This window comes from Suncus etruscus, chromosome 9 (genome assembly GCF_024139225.1).
Source record: "Suncus etruscus isolate mSunEtr1 chromosome 9, mSunEtr1.pri.cur, whole genome shotgun sequence".
NCBI lineage: Eukaryota > Metazoa > Chordata > Mammalia > Eulipotyphla > Soricidae > Suncus > Suncus etruscus.
The window spans coordinates 18,742,173-18,760,836 of NC_064856.1; the positions used below are offsets into that span (position 1 = coordinate 18,742,173).

Here is an 18,664-nt window from a genome sequence, read left to right on the forward strand (position 1 = left end):
CCTGGAAGGTTCAGGGGACCATATGGGATGTGAGGAATTGAATCTGAGTCAGCCACATGCAAGGCAAACATCCTACCTACTGTACTACCACTCTGGCCCTGCCTTTGTACCTTATTAGAGCAAGAGTTCCTATGAAGTTTTTCATGTGTATATTTATCCTCTCTCCCATCCAATAAATCTTGAACTTTCCCTGCTGCTTGCCTTTTAAATTTCTTTTTCTCAAAGCACAGCCTTCCATGAGTCCCTGCATGAGGTTGAATGTGAATAGACACTTTCATGTGGTGGGACTTTGCATGACCACACTTCTGAGGCTTAGTCTAGGGAATAGGAGGTAAGGAGAATTTAGAGAAGACTCAAGCAGTCCCTCAGGCTTTAGAGGATTCAGAAAGAGGAGAGAGGGGACTCAGAATTGTAACTGAAGACCTAGGTCTTTGGAGAGAGGATGATGAAAGCTGGAAGTTCAGGAGTTAAGGCACTTGCCTGGCATACAGCTGACCTTGATTGAATCCCCAGTAGTCATGGCCCCCTGAGAACCATCAGAAGGGACCCCAGAACAAAGAGCTAGAAGAAGGTAAGCATGTGGAGAAAGTCAGAAATAAGAGGTCTCAAGGAAACAGACGTTTTTGGGGAAATGGTGTTGAGCATGGCAAGAGCGGGGTATGCACAGATCTTTGCAAGGAACAAAGTGGGGCCATCGAGTGCTAATGTGGTGTTTCTGCTGCTGTTATACAGGTGTGTTTGTTTCAGTAACATCACAGGGACATGCTAGCTGATATCAGCTTCATCTTTTTTTTTTTTTTTTCTTTTTTTTTCTTCTTCACCTTCTGAGTGCACTACCCCAAGATTCAGGTCCAGACCACACAGAGAAAATCCCCTAAGGGTTCCACTAGAAAGTGGGGAGTCGACTGTCCCTCCCATTCACATTGAAGTTTCCTTGAGTTTACAAGGTCGGCAAGAGGCATTCTGGGAAGCCTGATGGTCTCCACAGCCAAAAGTCTGGCAAAATCTGATTTTGAGTGATCTTCAAGCCTTAATTCCAGCCAAAAGACCATCTGACTCTCCAAGGTGCTCTCTTGTTCCTTCATATACTTCAATTCTGCTTTGGGCCGTCACCTTATCCTGCAGTGACCCATAAAAACATACATCTCTTATTCAGCCGAAATTCCTTCCTGTCAATCAAGGAATTCACTGTTGGCTGATATCCTGACAGGTATAGACTTTGTATCTAACTGCCTCCCTCACTGCTAAACAACTTTCCATCTGCTCTGCAAGTGAAACATGCCACTCCCTCTCCGTTCATTCCGCTTATTCTCTTGACATTTCCGGAGCCTCTACCCGAGTCATAAAGCTTGCAGGAGACAGTGATGGGTGCTGGGAATAAGAGGAAAGGGGAATTGTTAGGGCTGGGCTTTAATAAGACAGGGAGGCAGAGATGCCCTCTCTCTGGGTCACCAAAATCCTTTGGAATAAGCCAGACTTGTCTTTTGGTGCAGATGTCCTTTCCTCCTGGCTCTGTTTCCCACTATCCTGGGACAATGAATGAAGATGCCATCAAAGAATCAAGGATGCGAAGGGATTCCTGCAGCCCCACACTGAACACTCAGACAAGGACAGGCTTCTATCTTCACTTTCAAACCAAAACAAACCTTGCCCCTTCCCTTCCCTTTATCACCATTGTGCCACCCTGAACCTCAGACTCCAGCTGAGACTTCCCATGCTTTGGGGAGTTATGCAGGGCCCTTCATTGCTTCCTGTCCTGTTCACCCTCAGCTCTGACATCTGTCTTCACCAGCACCAAAGGCTACAGCTGCAGTCCCTCATCTCTTGGCCTGTGGATCAAGTCCTCCACTTCAAATCTCTGGTGACTCAGCTCCACTCCCTTCAGGAAGCTGTCATCGAACAAACATCTGCCCAGACTGGATTTCCAGCCTCTCCTTTCACCAAATCCAATGTCAGTTATGTGCAGAAACAATTCTAGGAACTGGTAAACAAAGGAGGCAAAAGCAAGCCCTGTCTTTATTATATTATTTATTATTTTTGTGGGGGTCACACCCAGCAGTGCTACCAGATTACTCCTGACTCTGAGTTCAGGAATCACCCCTGGTAGAGGTTGGGGAACCATATAGATTGAACCCATGTTTGTCACCTGCAAGAAAAGTGTCCTGCCTGTTTTACTATTGGCTCTGGCACTTCCTGTGGCTTTATGGTAGGTATATTTTATATAACAGGAACAGATCGGAATAGAACACTAAAATGTGGGGAGGAGCTGAAATGATAGTACAATATGTAGGCCTTGCACGTGGCCAACTCAGGTTCAATTCCTATTAACCCATAAGGTCTACTGTGCACAGCCAGGAGTAAGCTCTGAGCACTGCCAGCGGTGGTACAAAAACCAAAATAAATAAATAGATAAGGGACTGGAGCGATAGCACAGCGGTAGGGTGTTTGCCTTGCACGCAGCTGACCCAGGGTGGACCTGGGTTCTAACATGGTGTCCCATATGGTCCCCTGAGCCAGGAGCGATTCCTGAGCGCATAGTCAGGAGTAACCCCTGATTGTGGCCCCAAAACACAAACAAACAAATAAAATGTACAGTTGGATAGAGTAGTGAAGTTAAGTCATTTGCCTTGTGTGACACTGTCCTCAGCAGGTTCCCTGAGCACTGCTGGGAATGACTCCGAGCACAGAGATGGGAGAAACTCCCAAATACTAGCTGGTGTGGCCCAACCCCTTACTCTAAATAAGTCAATGAAATGTATAATATAATGTATAATAATAAATATAATAATAATAAATAATGTATAATAAATGTATAATAAGGCAAACCAAGAGTGGCTTTTAGACACTTGATTACTTGGCCAGGTGACAGTATAGTGTACAGTAGGTAAGGCCTACTGACCAAGTTCCATCCCTGGAACCCTGTAAGGCCCCCAACCCCCAGGAACAATCCCTGAGCACAGAACTAGGAGCAAGTTCTGAGTGTGGCACTTTATACGACCCCAACACTAAAAAACAAATTGTTTGGGTTTTTTTTGGGGGGGGGAGTCACACATAGTGGTGTTCAAGAGTTACTCCTTGTTCTGTGCTCAGGAATCACTCTTGGTAGACTTGAGGAACTCTAAGGGATGCTGAGGATCCAACTCGGGTTAGGCGCATGCTGTGCTATGGCTCTGGCTCCTTTTTTTTTTAATTAACAAAAAAATAAACATTTGACTTCCTTGGTAGACAAGAAACTTAACTGGAGAGGGAGGTGTGAGTCAAGTGAAGGGTGTTCACTCATCTCATTGTAGACTGGGGCTGGCATGGATACAGAGTAAAAGTGACTCTCATTTATGGTTGGTGGGAATGTCTACTGGTTCAGCCTTTTGGGGAAACAATATGGACATTCTTCAAAAAACTGTGAATTAAACTTTTTTTTTATTTGGTTTTTGGGTCACACCTGGCAGTGCTCAGGGGTTACTTCAGCTCTATGCTCAGAAATCGCTCCTAGCAGGCTCAGGGGACCATATGGATTGCCTGGATTCGAACCATCATCTTTCTGCATGTAAGGCAAATAAATGTCCTACCTCCATGCTCTCTCTCCAGCCCCTGAATTAAACTTCTATATTTCCTGTAATTCCACCTCTTGGAACATACCCCAAGTGTCCTAAAACACATTGTAGAAAAGACTCCTATGTTCATTGTAGCACTACTCACAATAGTCAAAGTTGGGAAACAACCCAAGAACAAATTAGTGGATAAAGAACACCATGTATATGTCTATACACTACTAGGCTATAGAAAATGCAATTTATGCTACATGATGGATCTGGAGAGTATCATGCTGAGTGAAGTTAATCAGAGTAATAGGGAAAGACATGCAACAAGCTCACTCAAATGTGGGATATAAAAAAAAGGGAATAACTAATGCCCAGAGACAATCGAAATAAACAGGAGGACTGCTCCTTGTCACTGGGGGATGAGCGGAGTGGGTTAGGGAAGAAACCACTAGACAATGATAGAAGGAAGTGATCACTTTTGTACAAAGACTGGACACTGAAACAAGATAAAGTGATATGCATGATACGCTATCGGTAGCAGTATCATAACCCACAGTGCCTACAAGGTAAAATGAAAAAGAAAAAAGTGCCTGCTATAGAGGCAAGCTGGGTCGTGGCAGGGAAAACTGGGGGCATTGCTGGGGTGGGGAGGAATTTGACATTGGTAAAGTGATTATTGTTTGAACATTGTACACCTGAAATCCAGTCATGAATAACTTTGTATTTCACTGTGATTCAGTGAAAGTAATTTTTTTTTTTGGTTTTTGGTTTTTGGGCCACACCCGGCGGTGCTCAGGGGTTACTCCTGGCTGTTTGCTCAGAAATAGCTCCTAGCAGGCACGGGAACCTTATGGGACACCGGGATTTGAACCAACCACCTTAGGTCCTGGATTGGCTGCTTGCAAGGCAAACACCACTGTGCTATCTCTCCGGACCCGAAAGTAAATTTTTTTAAAGAATATAGTTTGAAATCTGGGATCATGAGGGACAAAGTAAATGTGCTTGTGTTTTGTTTAAAAAAAAAAAAGAATATAGTTTGAACCTCCCTTCTCACACCTAGTCCCCAATTTCTAAATAATTTTGAAGTTTTCTACTCTGATATCAGGTAATGCTATTAAGTACGACTATCTTCAGAAGGTGTCATTGGGGCCAGAGCAATAGTACAAAAGACAATGTTGGGTCTGTATCTAGAACAGAGATCCTAAGATTTATTTGGCCCTCTTTTATTGATGGGGGGCATCACACCCAGAAGTGCTCAGGTCCTCTTTCTGGCTCTCAAGGATCACTCCTGGCAGGGCTTAGGTGATCTTATGAAGTTCTGAGGATGGAACCTAGGTCAACCATGTGCAAGACAGCAGTCTTACCTCCATGAGTACTTCAGGAGCGATCCTTGAGTGTAGAGCCGGGAATAAGCCCTGAGAACAGTTTGGTGCGCTAATTCTCTAGGAAAAATAAAATTACTTAGTGTCTTGGCTCTAACTCAGATCTACCAACTTTAAGCAAACAAACATAACATCACCCCTTCCACAGTTGCACTGCATGTAAGGATGACTCCAGTGCCATATACATTCCTGGGGGACAGTATAGTTTATACTGGGAAATGCTGATCTATAGTGTACTAGTTAAGGAGAAGTAGAAGTGGCTCTTTTCAACTTTCTACCTCAACCCCAACCTAATTTGTTAGAAAAGAAAGGGAGCCGGAGCGATAGCACAGTGACAAGGTATTTGACTTGCATGCAGCTGACCTGTGTTCGATTCCCGGCATGCCATATGGACTCCGAGCCTGCCAGTAGCAATTTCTGAGTGCACAGTCAGGAGTAATCCCTGAGCACCACTAAGTGTGGCCCAAAAACCAACCCCACCCCCCAAAAAAAGGAAGAAAGGAGCTCGGGGCTAGCAGTAGTAGAGTATCAATCTTGCAAGCGTGAGGCTGGTGAAGGCTGTAAGCCTCACATTAAATCCCTGATATTGTACACATGAAAGGTGGGGGGGGGGGGAGGCAAGAAAGAAAAAGGAAAGGAAAAGAAAATTGACTACAATGAACTTCTGATGCAGCTGTTAATTTTTTTCTTGATTATGGCTCTTAGAAAGGTATTCCGGGTGGGGGGCAGAGAGACAGCATGAAGGTAGGGCATTTACCCTGCATGCAGAAGGACGGTGGTTCAAATCCCGGCATTCCATATGGTCCCCTGTGCCTGCCAGGAGCGATTTCTGAGCATAGAGCCAGGAGTAACTCCTGAGCAATGCAAGGTGTGACCCAAAAACCAAAAACCAAAAAAAAAAAAAAAAAAAGGTATTCCAGGAGCCAGAGAGGTGGCGCTAGAGGCAAGTCTGCCTTGCAAGCGCTAGCCTAGGATGGACTGCGGTTCCATCTCCCAGTGTCCCATATGGTCTCCCCAAGCCAGGAGTAACCCCTGAGCATCAAATGGGTGTGTCCCCCCAAAAAAACAAAACAAAATAATGGTATTTCAGGGTCATTGACATAGTATAGTGGTAGGCACTTGCCTTCTATGCTACTGACCATATTTGAACCTCGTCTTCCCATATGTTCCTGAGTCAGCCAGGATTGATTCCTGAGCATGGAGACAGGAGTGAGTCCTGAGTATGGCCCCAAAACAAGACAAAGAACTACCCTACTAAAAATAAAAACAAAGGTATTCCAGATACTATGATTGCATACAATTTCCAGAAGACATAGTCGTAGTCATTTAAATACAATGACAATATTTCTTTTGCTCAGGAAACTTGTGAGCCTGGAATTAATAGGAGTCACTGATCTCTCCTTGGAAAGGTGTCAGATGGGTTGTTCTCGAGTTTGGGGATTGGAAATCACCTCAAAGCTTTATGCTCACTTGTTGGGCCTTTGGTGTGATCAGCTGAGACCTCAGCTTCGGCTGGTTCCTGCAGCAGCTCTCCAAGGGCATCTCCACATGGCCTGGGCTTCCTCCTGATATGGTACCTGGATTCTCAGACTGATCATGGCAAAAGGGGAAAATTGAGGGGGGAAATTATGTGTTTTTTTTGTTTGTATTTATTTTTGGGTCAGATCTGGTGGTGTTCAGGACTTACTCCTGGCTTTGTATTCAGAGATTTGGGTGAGACTGAGGGGATTGAATATGATATGAATGATAAAAACACATGTCTTGTCATCCAGCTCCAGAAACTAGCATGGTTTCTGCCCTATTGTCCAGACCAGGCACAGTCCTCAGTTAGATTGAAGAGGAGGTAGTATGGGATCTAGTTTCTCTTCTTTAAATGTAACCAACACTCTTGGTGTTGGTTACGTTGTAAGAACAGTGGATGAGTTCTGTACTGGTGTGGCCAACTTTGTGCAGAAAATAGTCCACCATAGAGGGTTATAGGACTGCTCCATTTCTTTCTGCTTTTTTGTTTGTTTTGGGGTCACACCAGTGGTGCTCAGGAATTATCTTGGCAGGCTTGGGGGACCATACAGATCTCAGGGATCAAGTTCAGGTTGGCTGCATACAAGTTAAGTGCCCTACCAGCTGTGCTACCCCTCTCTTCCTCCCTCCCTTCCATCCTTCCTTCCTTTTGGTGTTGACTGCACCCAACCATACTCAGTGATTACTTATGTCTGTCTCTATGCTCATGGATCACTCATGGTGGTGGAGCTCAGGATACTACATAAGATACTGGGTATTGACTCTGGGTCAACATCATGCAAGGCAAAACCCTTATCCACTGTACTATCTCTCTAGCCCTGTTTCCTTTTATAATACTCAGTTAATAAGTATATAACCCAGAAGAATATTTATGTTATACTCTCAGATGATGACACGTCCCCAGTTTATCTTTCTATTAGAAGTACAGATGTGAGATGAATGTGAATTGCAGAGTTTGGAGAATATGTAACATTCACTGTGCCCAATACTTTTTACATCTCTTTTCCGTGTGTGCACTTTCCCAGTATTCAAGGCTGTTCTAACATTTTGCCTTTCGTTTTCCCTTGAGGATCTGTGTATTATACCTTATTTTCATGGTGATTTATGTGAAATTGAAAATAAAATGGATAAATAGAAATCTAGAAATAAAATGAATTTTGCCTTTACAAAAATGACTTACTTGAAATTTCCCTTCCCTCATAGTAAATATGGTTTTCTGGTCAGTACAAGTTAGTACTTTGTATTAAAGTAATAGACACATTTTATTTTTTATTTATTTTTTGGTTTTTGGGCCACACCCGGCGGTGCTCAGGGGTTACTCCTGGCTGTCTGCTCAGAAATAGCTCCTGGCAGGCACGGGGGACCATATGGGACACCGGGATTCGAACCAATCACCTTTGGTCCTGGATCAGCTGCTTGCAAGGCAAATGCCGCTGTGCTATCTCTCCGGGCCCAATAGACACATTTTAAAGGGAACTTTTTAGTGGTGCTGGGAGGGGTGTCTTCAGGGCTCTGTCCAGTGGTGCTCAGGAGGCAATCCAGAACAAAAGATTAAACCTGGAATCCTGTGGACTCTATGTGCTCTATCCCTTTGATACAAGTCATGTTTTAAATTTAAAATAATTTTTATATAATTTTGTTTGCATTGTTCCATTCATACTTTTTGTTTGTTTGTTTTTGGGTCACACCCGGCTGCAATCAGGAATTACTCCTGGCTCTGCGCCCAGAAGTTGTCACTGGCAGGGTTGCAAGACCATATGGGATGCCGGGAATCGAACCGGGGTCCGTCCAGTGTTGGCCACGTGCAAGGCAAATGCCTTACCACTGTGCTATTGCTCCAGTTCTGCATTCATACACTTACTTTAAAAAAAATTTAGCTATCTTAGGAACCACTGTGTCCTATAAAATTTGAAATAATTTTTCATATGAAAACTTCTAAGACATTTAATTCATAATGAATTAAAGTTGCTTCATGTGGAACAGATGCATTCTCATCTTCTCAAGGGCTTTTAGGCAGTTGCCACTTGCCACTTTTCCAATTCCCTCCCCTTTCTCTTATAATTTATCACCTTAATTATCAGGTGCTTATCTATTACAGGTGTTCAATATTTATTAAATTGAGAATGTTTTGGTAAAAATGATAAATAACAGAAAACTCAACAAATTGTGGTCTAAACAAGGATTTCTCAAGAGATCCATATGCCCCTTCCCATGAGAGCCAGGAGGGGACCATACGTGGGAAGGGGCATGGCATGAGACTCAGGAACCAACAGCAGGAGAGCAGGTGCCACAGAAAGGAGTAAAGTTTGAAAAGGCCACAGATGGAAAAAAAAAAAAAACTAATCTAAGTAAGAACCCCTCTTTGGGGCCGGAGAGATAGCATGGAGGTAAGGCGTTTGCCTTTCATGCAGGAGGTCATTGGTTCAAATCCTGGCGCCCCATATGGTCCCCCGTGCCTGCCAGGAGCAATTTCTGAGCCTGGAGCCAGGAATAATCCCTGAGCACTGCTGGGTGTAACCCAAAAACCACACACACACACACACACACACACACACACACACACACACACACACACACACACACACACACACAAAGAGCCCCTCTTCTCATAAAAAAAAAGAAAGAAGGTCCTAAAGTGTTAGGTTAATTGGGTCCTATCCTAATCAGGATATGCTTGTTACTCATTGGTTGGAAGCACCTTTGGATGGAAGCATCCTTTGGATTGGTACCTTAGACCACCTGTTCTTCACCCCAGGGGGTTAGGCTGGTGCTTGCTAAGAAAGAAAGAAAGAAAGACCCTGGGTCTCAGGGAAAAACCACTTCAGGTTTTGATTTTCCACCACTGAGCTATCAGCTTCTTAGGATCTAAAGGTTTGCGTGTGTGAGTTCCTGAACCTGTTTTATTCCCTTAACCGTGTGTGGATTATTTCCTGCATTGGTGTTTGTTTCCAGACCTGGATTTGGGGCATGAAGCTTCTGCTTCATTAAAGAAATAAGTTACTTTTGCTTTACTGTTCTACTTCCCTTTATTTGGGGGGAAGGGTTTGAGCTATAGCAGGCAGTGTTTAGGAGTCACTTCTGATCTTGCTCAGGGGACATTTGGTGCTAAAATGAAACCAGAGTCAGAAGCATAAAAGGTAAGTGCCTTAACTCTTCCATTTTTCTAGATCTTTACCTTTACCTTCTTCATGTTCTCAGGATGGTGCTGTACCCCAAGTGGTGTGTCTCAGATCCAAGCACGAAGAAGAGGGAATAAGAGGATCTTCAAAGACTTTCTTTTAAAATTCTGTTGGAAGGGAACTCTTTTTCCCCTTTGGGACTTCTGCCTACATCTTACCAGAGTTTTGTTTCATTGCCATTACTAGCTGCAAGAGCTATTGAAAAGTGTGTGTTTTCTTTTCCAGCCTTTGGCTTAGAAAGGCAGGTCACTAGTGGTTGAAATGAATATCGAGCAAGCCTCCTTGTGTGTCTTTTTGGTGGTGCATACTCACACCTTACTCTGGGTTCAGTGCTCAGGGATCCCTCCTGGAGGTGCTTACAGGACCATATGTGGTGACAGGGAATCAAACTGAGGTTGGCTTTCTGCAATATGAGCATCTGAATTGCTGCTTGAGTATCTCTCTGACCGATAAGCAAGCTTTTTAACATTAAACATTTTTCATACTACATTTAACTGAAATGCTTTGCCTCAAACCTGGATGTAGCTCCAGGTTTGTACCTGTACAAGGTTTCCTGTCCTGGTACAGTCTTACTCCAGGTCCCCCTTCCTTCCTCTAGCTACTAGCAGGTCGTGATTCTCTCTTTTGTGGAACCCTTTCTTGTATTCTTGTGGTACAGAAATCAAATGTAGGTCTCAAGAACACAGTGCTTGCAGTTTGCCATTGAATCATATTCCCAGGTCCTCTTTTCTGTGGTTATCAGTTCCTTCATGACCTCCTCTATTAATTCTCTCTCTATATTTTGTTTGGTTGTCTTACCCAGTGGATGCTTCTTGCTTGGGAGTTGCTCCTCGAGGTGCAGGAACAACTTGTAGTTCCAGGGATGAAATCCAGACCTCTTTTCTGCAAAGGGTTTGATCCAGCCTACTAAGCCATCTTTCCTGCCCCATGGTCTCTTCTAGCTCCAGGCGCAGCGATCAGCATTTCCTTTTCTCTCTTTTCTGAAAAACAAACAAACAAACAAAAAACCCATCCTTCTTTCCTGAATATCTAGGACAATCTCCCCCCTTTCTCAGCCTAGTTTCCTCCTTTATACTGACAAAACACTTGGGCTGGGTCACTTCATTAGAGTGGTATTTATTTTTCCGTTGAAGTAGCTACTCAATAAGAGACAGTGCTAGGTTTATAAAAATGCGTGGTGCGTTGTAAAAGCTCAAATGGGCCATCTCTATTATTAATATTACTAATGGCGTATCATATGTATATCAGGCTCTGCTCTTTAACGAAAGGCTCTAAATCTGATGTCTGACTCTTTGTAATTGAGCCCTGCTCATAATGAATGCAATCACCAGGTTATTACCGGAGCGGGAGGGGGGAGGAAAATAAAGCAATATTTCAAAGAAAGGGAGTTGCTAATAGTGGGCTGGATGGGTGGATTCAAAGGGATGCCAGCCGAAGCCTCCGCAGGCCGTAAGGCGACGAGATCGAGGCCTCCGTCACTCTACTCTAGTCCTCCGCCTCCTCCACCTCTCCTCCTCCCGGAATGGGAGGCGGGCCTGCGTCGCGCACGGCGTGCTGGGTAGCTGCGCACGCGCAGCTTCCAGCCCGGCGTCTTGGGACTTATTTAACGCCGCCTCCTCCCTCTGGCCCAGATCGCGGAGAAGGAGCTGCACGCATGCGCAGTGACGCCGCCGACGCGGGGACTTACTTGACGCTGCCGTCCCTGGCAGTCGGAAGTTCCTGGAGCTGCGAGAGCCCAGCCGGCCGGCCGACCCACCGACCGGCCTTCGTCGTCCCCGGCGCCCCTCGAAGAGTCGCTGACGGGGCGGACACTTCCGAGCGCCCGAGGAGACACCCTGTGCGGCAGCAGCGAAAGCGCCGGCTCTATGGCGCGGCTCGCGTGAGGCGGGAGGCCGAGTGGCGGCACCCGCCCCAGCGATGCGGGCCCCGCCCGTCGCCTCAGGTAACAGGGCAGGGCAGCCGGACCCGTCCCCGCTCCGCCTCCCAGGGCCGCCGAGCCTGGTGTGGGGACCCGGCCTGGAGCAGTCACGGCTTCGCCTTCTTTCGGGGGCCCCAGAGAGCCCGAGAGAGCCTGGCGTGCAGTCGCGCTGGGCTGAGCCTGGGAACTCCGGGTTCCCCCAAGGGGAAGAGGGCGGGTCTGGAGCAACTCCGGCTCAGATCGGGGTCCCCCCCTTGCAGACGGGGTGGGCTCGGGGCACCTGGGGATAGGGACCCAGTGGGGAGTAGCAAAGCTTCTCTGGCTGCAAAATGGGGCGTCGGGCCCTGACGTTCACCCTCGTTCCAACTTCCCAGGCACGGGCTCCCATTGTCACCGACACCCCCACCGGGGTGGGGGGTCGAGACCCCGAGAGGTCGGGGACTGACTACTTGCCCAAGGTCACTTGGCTGCTCATAGTCCCGAGGCAAGGAGCTCTCAGGGTCAAGATCTGGTGGGCTCTGGGGGTCATCGATGCTCCCCTCTTGCTTGTTTTAGTACTTGGGGGGCACCTTGGCCAGATTCCTACCCAAGCAGAACACCCCCCCCCACACACACACCCCGGACTGTGTTCATTCAGAGTGCGAGGGGTAAGACGGCGCAGGATTTCTGAACCAGCCGCTCCTGTCAAACTTGTATGTAGCCGTGCACTGCTGTAGGTTTGCAGTTTGTGGGTTTTGGGGCCCCTCACTCAGTCCTTGTTTCTGTCCAGCAGATCTAACTGTCTTCGCTGGCTGTCACCTCCTAGGTGTTTTGTTTTGATGTTTTTGGTTTAGAGACTGCACGTAATGGTGCTGGCAGCTATCCCGGGCTCAGTGCATGGAGTACCATGCTGTGCCTGGATCCCTGCCCTCTCCCCCGCCTAGAATGACCCTTGTAACACGCGTGTGCATAGTTCACTGAGCTCTCTGACCCCCCAAATTCCTTCACCTTCACTCTTCTTGTCTGCTCTTTAGAGCCATATTAATGGAATTTCCTGGTGTGGGTTTCCTAGAATCTCTTCTAGACTTGGAGCATCTCTCAAGAACTATTTTCTCCTTGTAGTCCTCTTAGTATTTTGGGGGTGGGTGGGTTTTGGGTCACACCCGGCAGCGCTCTGGGGTTACTCCTGGCTGTCAGAAATAGCTCCTGGCAGGCACGGAGGACCATGTGGGAAACCGGGATTCGAACCAACCACCTTTGGTCCTGAATTGGCTGCTTGCAAGGCAAACGCTGCTGTGTTATCTCTCCGGGCCCGAATTTCTGATTCTTATTATTTTTTGTTTTTGTTTTTGGGTCACACCCATTGGCGCTCAGTAGTTACTCTTGGCTCTGTGCTCATAAATCGCCCCTGGGAGACTTGGGGGGCTATATGGGATGCCGGGATTTGAACCATCAGCTGCATGCAAGGCAAATACCCTACTGGCTGTGCTTTATCTCTGGGCCCGAATGTCTGATTCTTAATACTATCAGACACAGTTCTGCAGTAGAATCCTTTTTGTGTCCCCAGCATATCATCATAAAAGTATTTAGTTGTCGGGCCCGGAGAGATAGCACAGCGGTGTTTGCCTTGCAAGCATCCGATCCAGGACCAAAGGTGGTTGGTTCAAATCCTGGTGTCCCATATGGTCCCCCGTGCCTGCAAGGAGTAACCCCTGAGCACCGCCGGGTGTGGCCCAAAAACCAAAAAAAAAAAAAAAAAGTAGTTGTCACCCACTAAATTTTAGTATTTACTGACATTTGGTAAATACTTAGAAATAGAATGGCTATTGGTAATAATTCATCTTGTTCTCCAGGAAAAATGACAAGTGCCTAACAAAGGAATTGACAGACTTACTATAGACTTATTATAGAATGTCTGAACTGCTATTGCCTAGTGTATTGGAGTTAATTTTTTTTTTTACTATTTTTACTGAAGTACTGGGGTTTACAAAACTGTTAATTATGTTTTTTTTTTATGCATACATCATTCCAGAATCATATCCATCACCAGAGAGTCCGCTTCCACAAGAGTCCTTTCTTGCCCCTATGTAAACTTAGTTCTATAGGCAGAATCTCCGCTCTCCATGAGTTTGGTCATTTGTTGTTCCTTTACTATGTTTCTTTGAGCTGGAGTGATAGCACGGTGGTAGAACATTTGCCTTGCAAGCTGCTGATCCCAATACAGACCCAGGTTTGATCCCCAGCATCTTATATGGTCCCCCCATACCTGCCAGGAGTAACCCCTTAGCACCGCTGGGTGTGGCCCCCAAACAAAAACAAATACTGTATTTCTTTATATTCTACCTGTGAGAGGCTATTTTTTTCCATGTGGAGGAGGTAACACCTACACACATGCATGAGTTTTAAAGGAAGGCAAACTGGTAATTTTGGTTGGTTGTAAAATTATGTAAGGTTTATAAAAGTGAGTATGGGTGAATGTCGTGAAGAGGTTTTGGCAATAAAATTATTTTATAGCAGTTAAATGTGGTGCTGTATATGGACTGAATAAAATGTTTTTATACTCATTGCAGCATAAAATTGTTATAGAAAGTCTTTATTTTGTTCTCAGTTTTTTTTTTTTGTTTGTTTTGTTTTTTTACAATTTTTAGGTTAAGACTAACAAGCTGAGGGGACATTCTATGTAAAATTTAGACACTCAGTAATCTTGTCATTATTTCTGATCAGATGTGGACAGAATATGTTCTGGCTTTAGCCCATGAAAAAGACTCAAAAAATTTTTGGGGGGGGGATTTGGTTTTTGGGTCACACCCGGCAGCGCTCAGGGGTTACTCTTGGTTCTATGCTCAGAAATCGCTCCTGGCAGGCTAAGGGAACCATATGGGATGCCGGGATTCGAACCACTGTCCTTCTGCATGCAAGGCAAATGCCCTACCTCTATGCTATCTCTCTGGCCCCCAAGATTCAATATTTTAAACTGAGGCTTAAGTATCTAGTTGATCACTAAAGTAAAGGTGGAAAATTCTACTTGCTTAAACACCAACAGTGATTAACCTGAAACCTAAAAATAAAACATTTTACATTTGTGTTAGCAGTTATATTTTCTGATATTTACCTTTGGATAGAATACATACTTTCCTTTGGTATGACAACAGTTTTTAACAGTTTTTTAGGATGAAGTCATAAGAAGTTTAGGACTAAAGTTTTACTTGGGTTTATTTATTTTTAGTGTCTACTTCTGTTTCTGTGCTTAGGGGACAGGCGGTGGTGTCTACTTCTGTTTCTGTGCTTAGGGGACAGGCGGTGGTTTGCTCCTGCAGTGCTTGGGAATGCTTGAAGTTCTGTATAGTGCTGACTATTGAACCCTGCCCCCCACAGGCAAAGCATACTTGCCTTGAGTGTGCCTAGTCTACTGAACTCTTTGGCAAAGTACTTGGAATTTTTTTTTTTTTATTACAAAGTAGATAACTAGCTCAAGACTATAACTGGCCTCTGGTACATTTTTCTCTGAATGAAATGTCCCCTTTTAACCCCAGCAACTGAGAGGCTATCTTATGTATATATGTATATATATGTATATAAGTGTGATAGGGGAATTAGTTCTCTGTGTTCAGGTATTACTTTGGCTCTGCATTCAGGAGTTACTCATGCTTCGTGGACTATATGAGATGCCTTACCTACTGTACTATTGCTCTGTTCCCTATGACATATGCTTCTTGTTAGTTTGTTTTTGGGCCATACCCAGTGGTGCTCCTGGCTCTGTACTAAGGAATTAGACCTGACAGGCTCTGGAGACTATATGGGCTGCTGAGGATTGAATGTGGGTTAGTCGCTTGCAAAGAAAGCACCCTACATGCTGTGCTATCAACCCCAACTATATCTCTTAAATATAAAGCAGATCAAAATAAGACATTGGCATGGTAATATAGCTCAGTAGGAGAGTACTTGCCTTGTGTGTGTGAGGCCCTGGATTTGAGACCCAGCAGTGCCCTTCCCTCCAATCATATTAAAATACAGACCTTGTCCTCAAGGAGTCCAGGCCTGCTGTTATTTTTTTTATTTTTTTTATTTTTTTTTGGTTTTTGGGCCATACCCTGTGACGCTCAGGGGTTACTCCTGGCTATGCGCTCAGAAGTTGCTCCTGGCTTCTTGGGGGACCATATGGGATGCCATGCCAGGGGATCGAACCGCGGTCCATCCTAGACTAGCGCAGGCAAGGCAGGCACCTTACCTCCAGCGCCACCGCCCAGCCCCATGCTGTTTTTTTTTGTTTGTTTGTTTGTTTTTTTAATATTTTGGGTCACGCCTGCGGTGCTCAGGGGTTACTCCTTCAGGGGTTACTCCTGGCTGTCTGCTCAGAAATAGCTCCTGGCAGGCACGGGGGACCATATGAGACACCTGGGTCAGTTGTATGCAAGGCTAGAGGCAAGTACCTTATCCATTCTATCTCTTTGATCCTGGGCTGCTGCTTTTTGGTGGGGAGGTGAAAGAGGGTTGCTTTTGGGACAAGTGGTCCTCAGAGGCTACTCCTAATTATCAGAAGTCGTTCCTGATAGTGCTTGGGGAAACCTTGTGGTGCCAGGAATGGTGTGCATTGTTCATTGATCTATCTTTTCAGACCTGGTACGGAGTTTTCTTAAATTTTTTCCTGCATCAAGTGCATTATTTTGTTTTTGACATACATATAGCGATATTTAGGGGTTACTCCTGACTCTGCACTCAGGAATCACTCCTGGTGGTACCCAGGTATCACATTGAATGCTGAGGATTGAACCTGTGTTGACTGCATGCACTATGCTATAGCTGCAGTACCATTGCAGCTGTTTTTTGCACAAGAAATGTAACACAGTAGGATATGGGAAGGAGTGCAACACAGGCAAGCATTATTGAAAATATCTTGGATTCATTATGTGTTTGATTTTAAATTAAATTTTTCTTTTTGGGTCATACCTGGCAATTCTCAGTGATTATTTAAGGATTACTCTTTACTCTTGATATATAACTCCTACTTATTCCACAGGAATAACTCCTAGTGGTTCTATGGGGACCATATGAGATGCTAGGGATTGAATTTAGGTCAGCTGTGTTCTAAGTAAATGCCTTGCCCACTGTACTGTCTCTATGACTCCCCACTTGATAAGTAGTCACACTGTAACAAAAAACTAAAATTCTAATTTAATATAAATTTCACTAATTACATGTGCCATAGGATTGTTTTTTGTTTTGTTTTGTTTGTTTTTTGGGTCACACCTGGTAATGCTCAGGGGTTACTCCTGACTCTGTGCTTAGAAATTGCTCCTGGCAGGCTCAGGAGACCATATGGGATACCAGGAATCGAACCTGGTCTGGCCCATATGTGCTATAGTTACTATTGAATGGATATAGTTGTCTTATTTGACAGACAGGCAAGAAAAATTAAAACAGCTGGTTTTAATTTTTAACTGTTAATTTTAACTGTTGAAGAACAGGTGGGATATTTGTACTATTTTCTGGATTGGCTTGTGGAAACTACCAGTTTTTACTTTGGGGGAGTAATACAGGCAGAGCCTCTTTTTATTTTTGTAGTTCAGGAATTAATAGGATTCCTAACAATTGTGCATAGATAAAAGGCACTTCTTTTTGCCAGGCGTGGTTAGTATTTACCTGTGGGTTAATAGGACTTCAAAAGAAATAAGAAATATGGTCCTTTGCTTAAGTTATGTTATAAGTTATTTTAATGACCATGAATGTACTCATGTGCCTTAATGTCTAGCATTTTATTATTTAGCTTATTTATCTGCTTAGGCATCCTGTGCCCTAAGAGAAAAAAACATGTTTGATAATGTGAATTTGTCATTTATACATCTCAAGGTATGTTGACTTAAGTTGCTTTATTTGATTCTTCCATGTAACTTTAGCTAGGGACTACAGATAATCTCCCTGTTTTACATATCAGGAAACTGTGACAAAGAAATGCTAAGTTGAAGGTCATATGTGAAGCCTGGAGTTAGAAGAAAATGAAGGTGAGTTGAACTTGAAAGCAAAAAAGAAGTGGACTTTGCCAACTCTATTGTTCCTTGATGTAAATTTGAGCAAGTCATAGCCTTATTATTGTTTTATAACCTAGTGGCTGGTGACTTTGATCTTAATGAACCTTCCAGGTTTCTTACAAGAATAAATGAAGTAATAGGTGAAAGCTGTCTGAAGAGTCATCAGTTGTACCAAGGTACACTGTATCAAGTAAGGTCTTCGTTTAATCTTTCTGTTGTAGGATTCTTTTTTCATAACTCTTTGTTGTCTGTGTCAGTCATCATTGAATACTACTGACCTATGGTGTTGTCATAGATTTCTTTTGTCATCCTATTTTGGTTTTCTTTGTTTTTATTGTAGGATGTGGGAGGGATGGAACACACTTGGCTCTGCTCAGGACTTATTTCTAGCTGTGCGTTCCTGGCAGTACTTGGGAAACCAAGTGCTTGAACCCTGGTCAGCTTCATGCAAGTCAAACTCCTTACCCACTGCACTATCTGTCTGCCCTCTGTCTATGAAATCTTCTCTTGGACAGTTATTCTATCCTGTTTATATCTGCATACCTGCATCCTAGTGTTGCGCCCCACTCAGGAAGGGCACACATCAAAAAAATGTTGCACTCCTGAAAAAGAATTATTTGCCAAAAAGGCCCGCTTAGAGCAGTCAAAATCAGTTGACCCTTTGCGTGGATTGTTTGGCCATAATTCTAATATGTGGCTGTAACTATCTCTCTCTTTAATTTTAACCATTACTAAAAATCAGGCCTTAGTTATTCTTTCTAACAAAGAAGGACAGTACAAATCCCGCCAAAAGTCTCCCACTGACCAAGCTCCCTGTGATCTTTGCTACTTTGGCGCCAAGATCATGTTTTTTTCCAAAACTTAGCTCATAGTAAAACAATTTTTCAGTTTTCCCCCAAAACTCTAAAACATTCCTCTCTCTTCCCACTTCCCTGAAAATTACCTGGTTTTCCCCTGCTTACCCAAAACAAAGCCAACCCAAAACAAAACTTCTTTTCAACTTCAGTATCGGTTCTTTAATGTGCAAATTTTATCCATGGTCTTTCATTCTGTTTCCCTAACTATCTCCCACTCTCTTTGATGTCAAAAATTACACCCTGCATTCCAAACCTCAACCTTA

At 44.4% G+C, this 18,664-nt stretch overlaps 1 protein-coding gene across 3 annotated transcripts in view; it reads left to right on the forward strand.

The window, feature by feature from the left end:
• Positions 1-11,303: 11,303 nt before the first annotated feature.
• The window catches only part of RALGAPB (Ral GTPase activating protein non-catalytic subunit beta), a 116,628-nt gene continuing 109,267 nt past the window's right edge, over positions 11,304-18,664 (forward strand). For all 3 annotated transcript variants that reach the window (XM_049779123.1, XM_049779124.1, XM_049779125.1), the window contains exon 1: positions 11,304-11,563. The gene's annotated coding sequence lies outside the window, so the exon portion shown is untranslated. The remainder of the gene's footprint in view (positions 11,564-18,664) is intronic.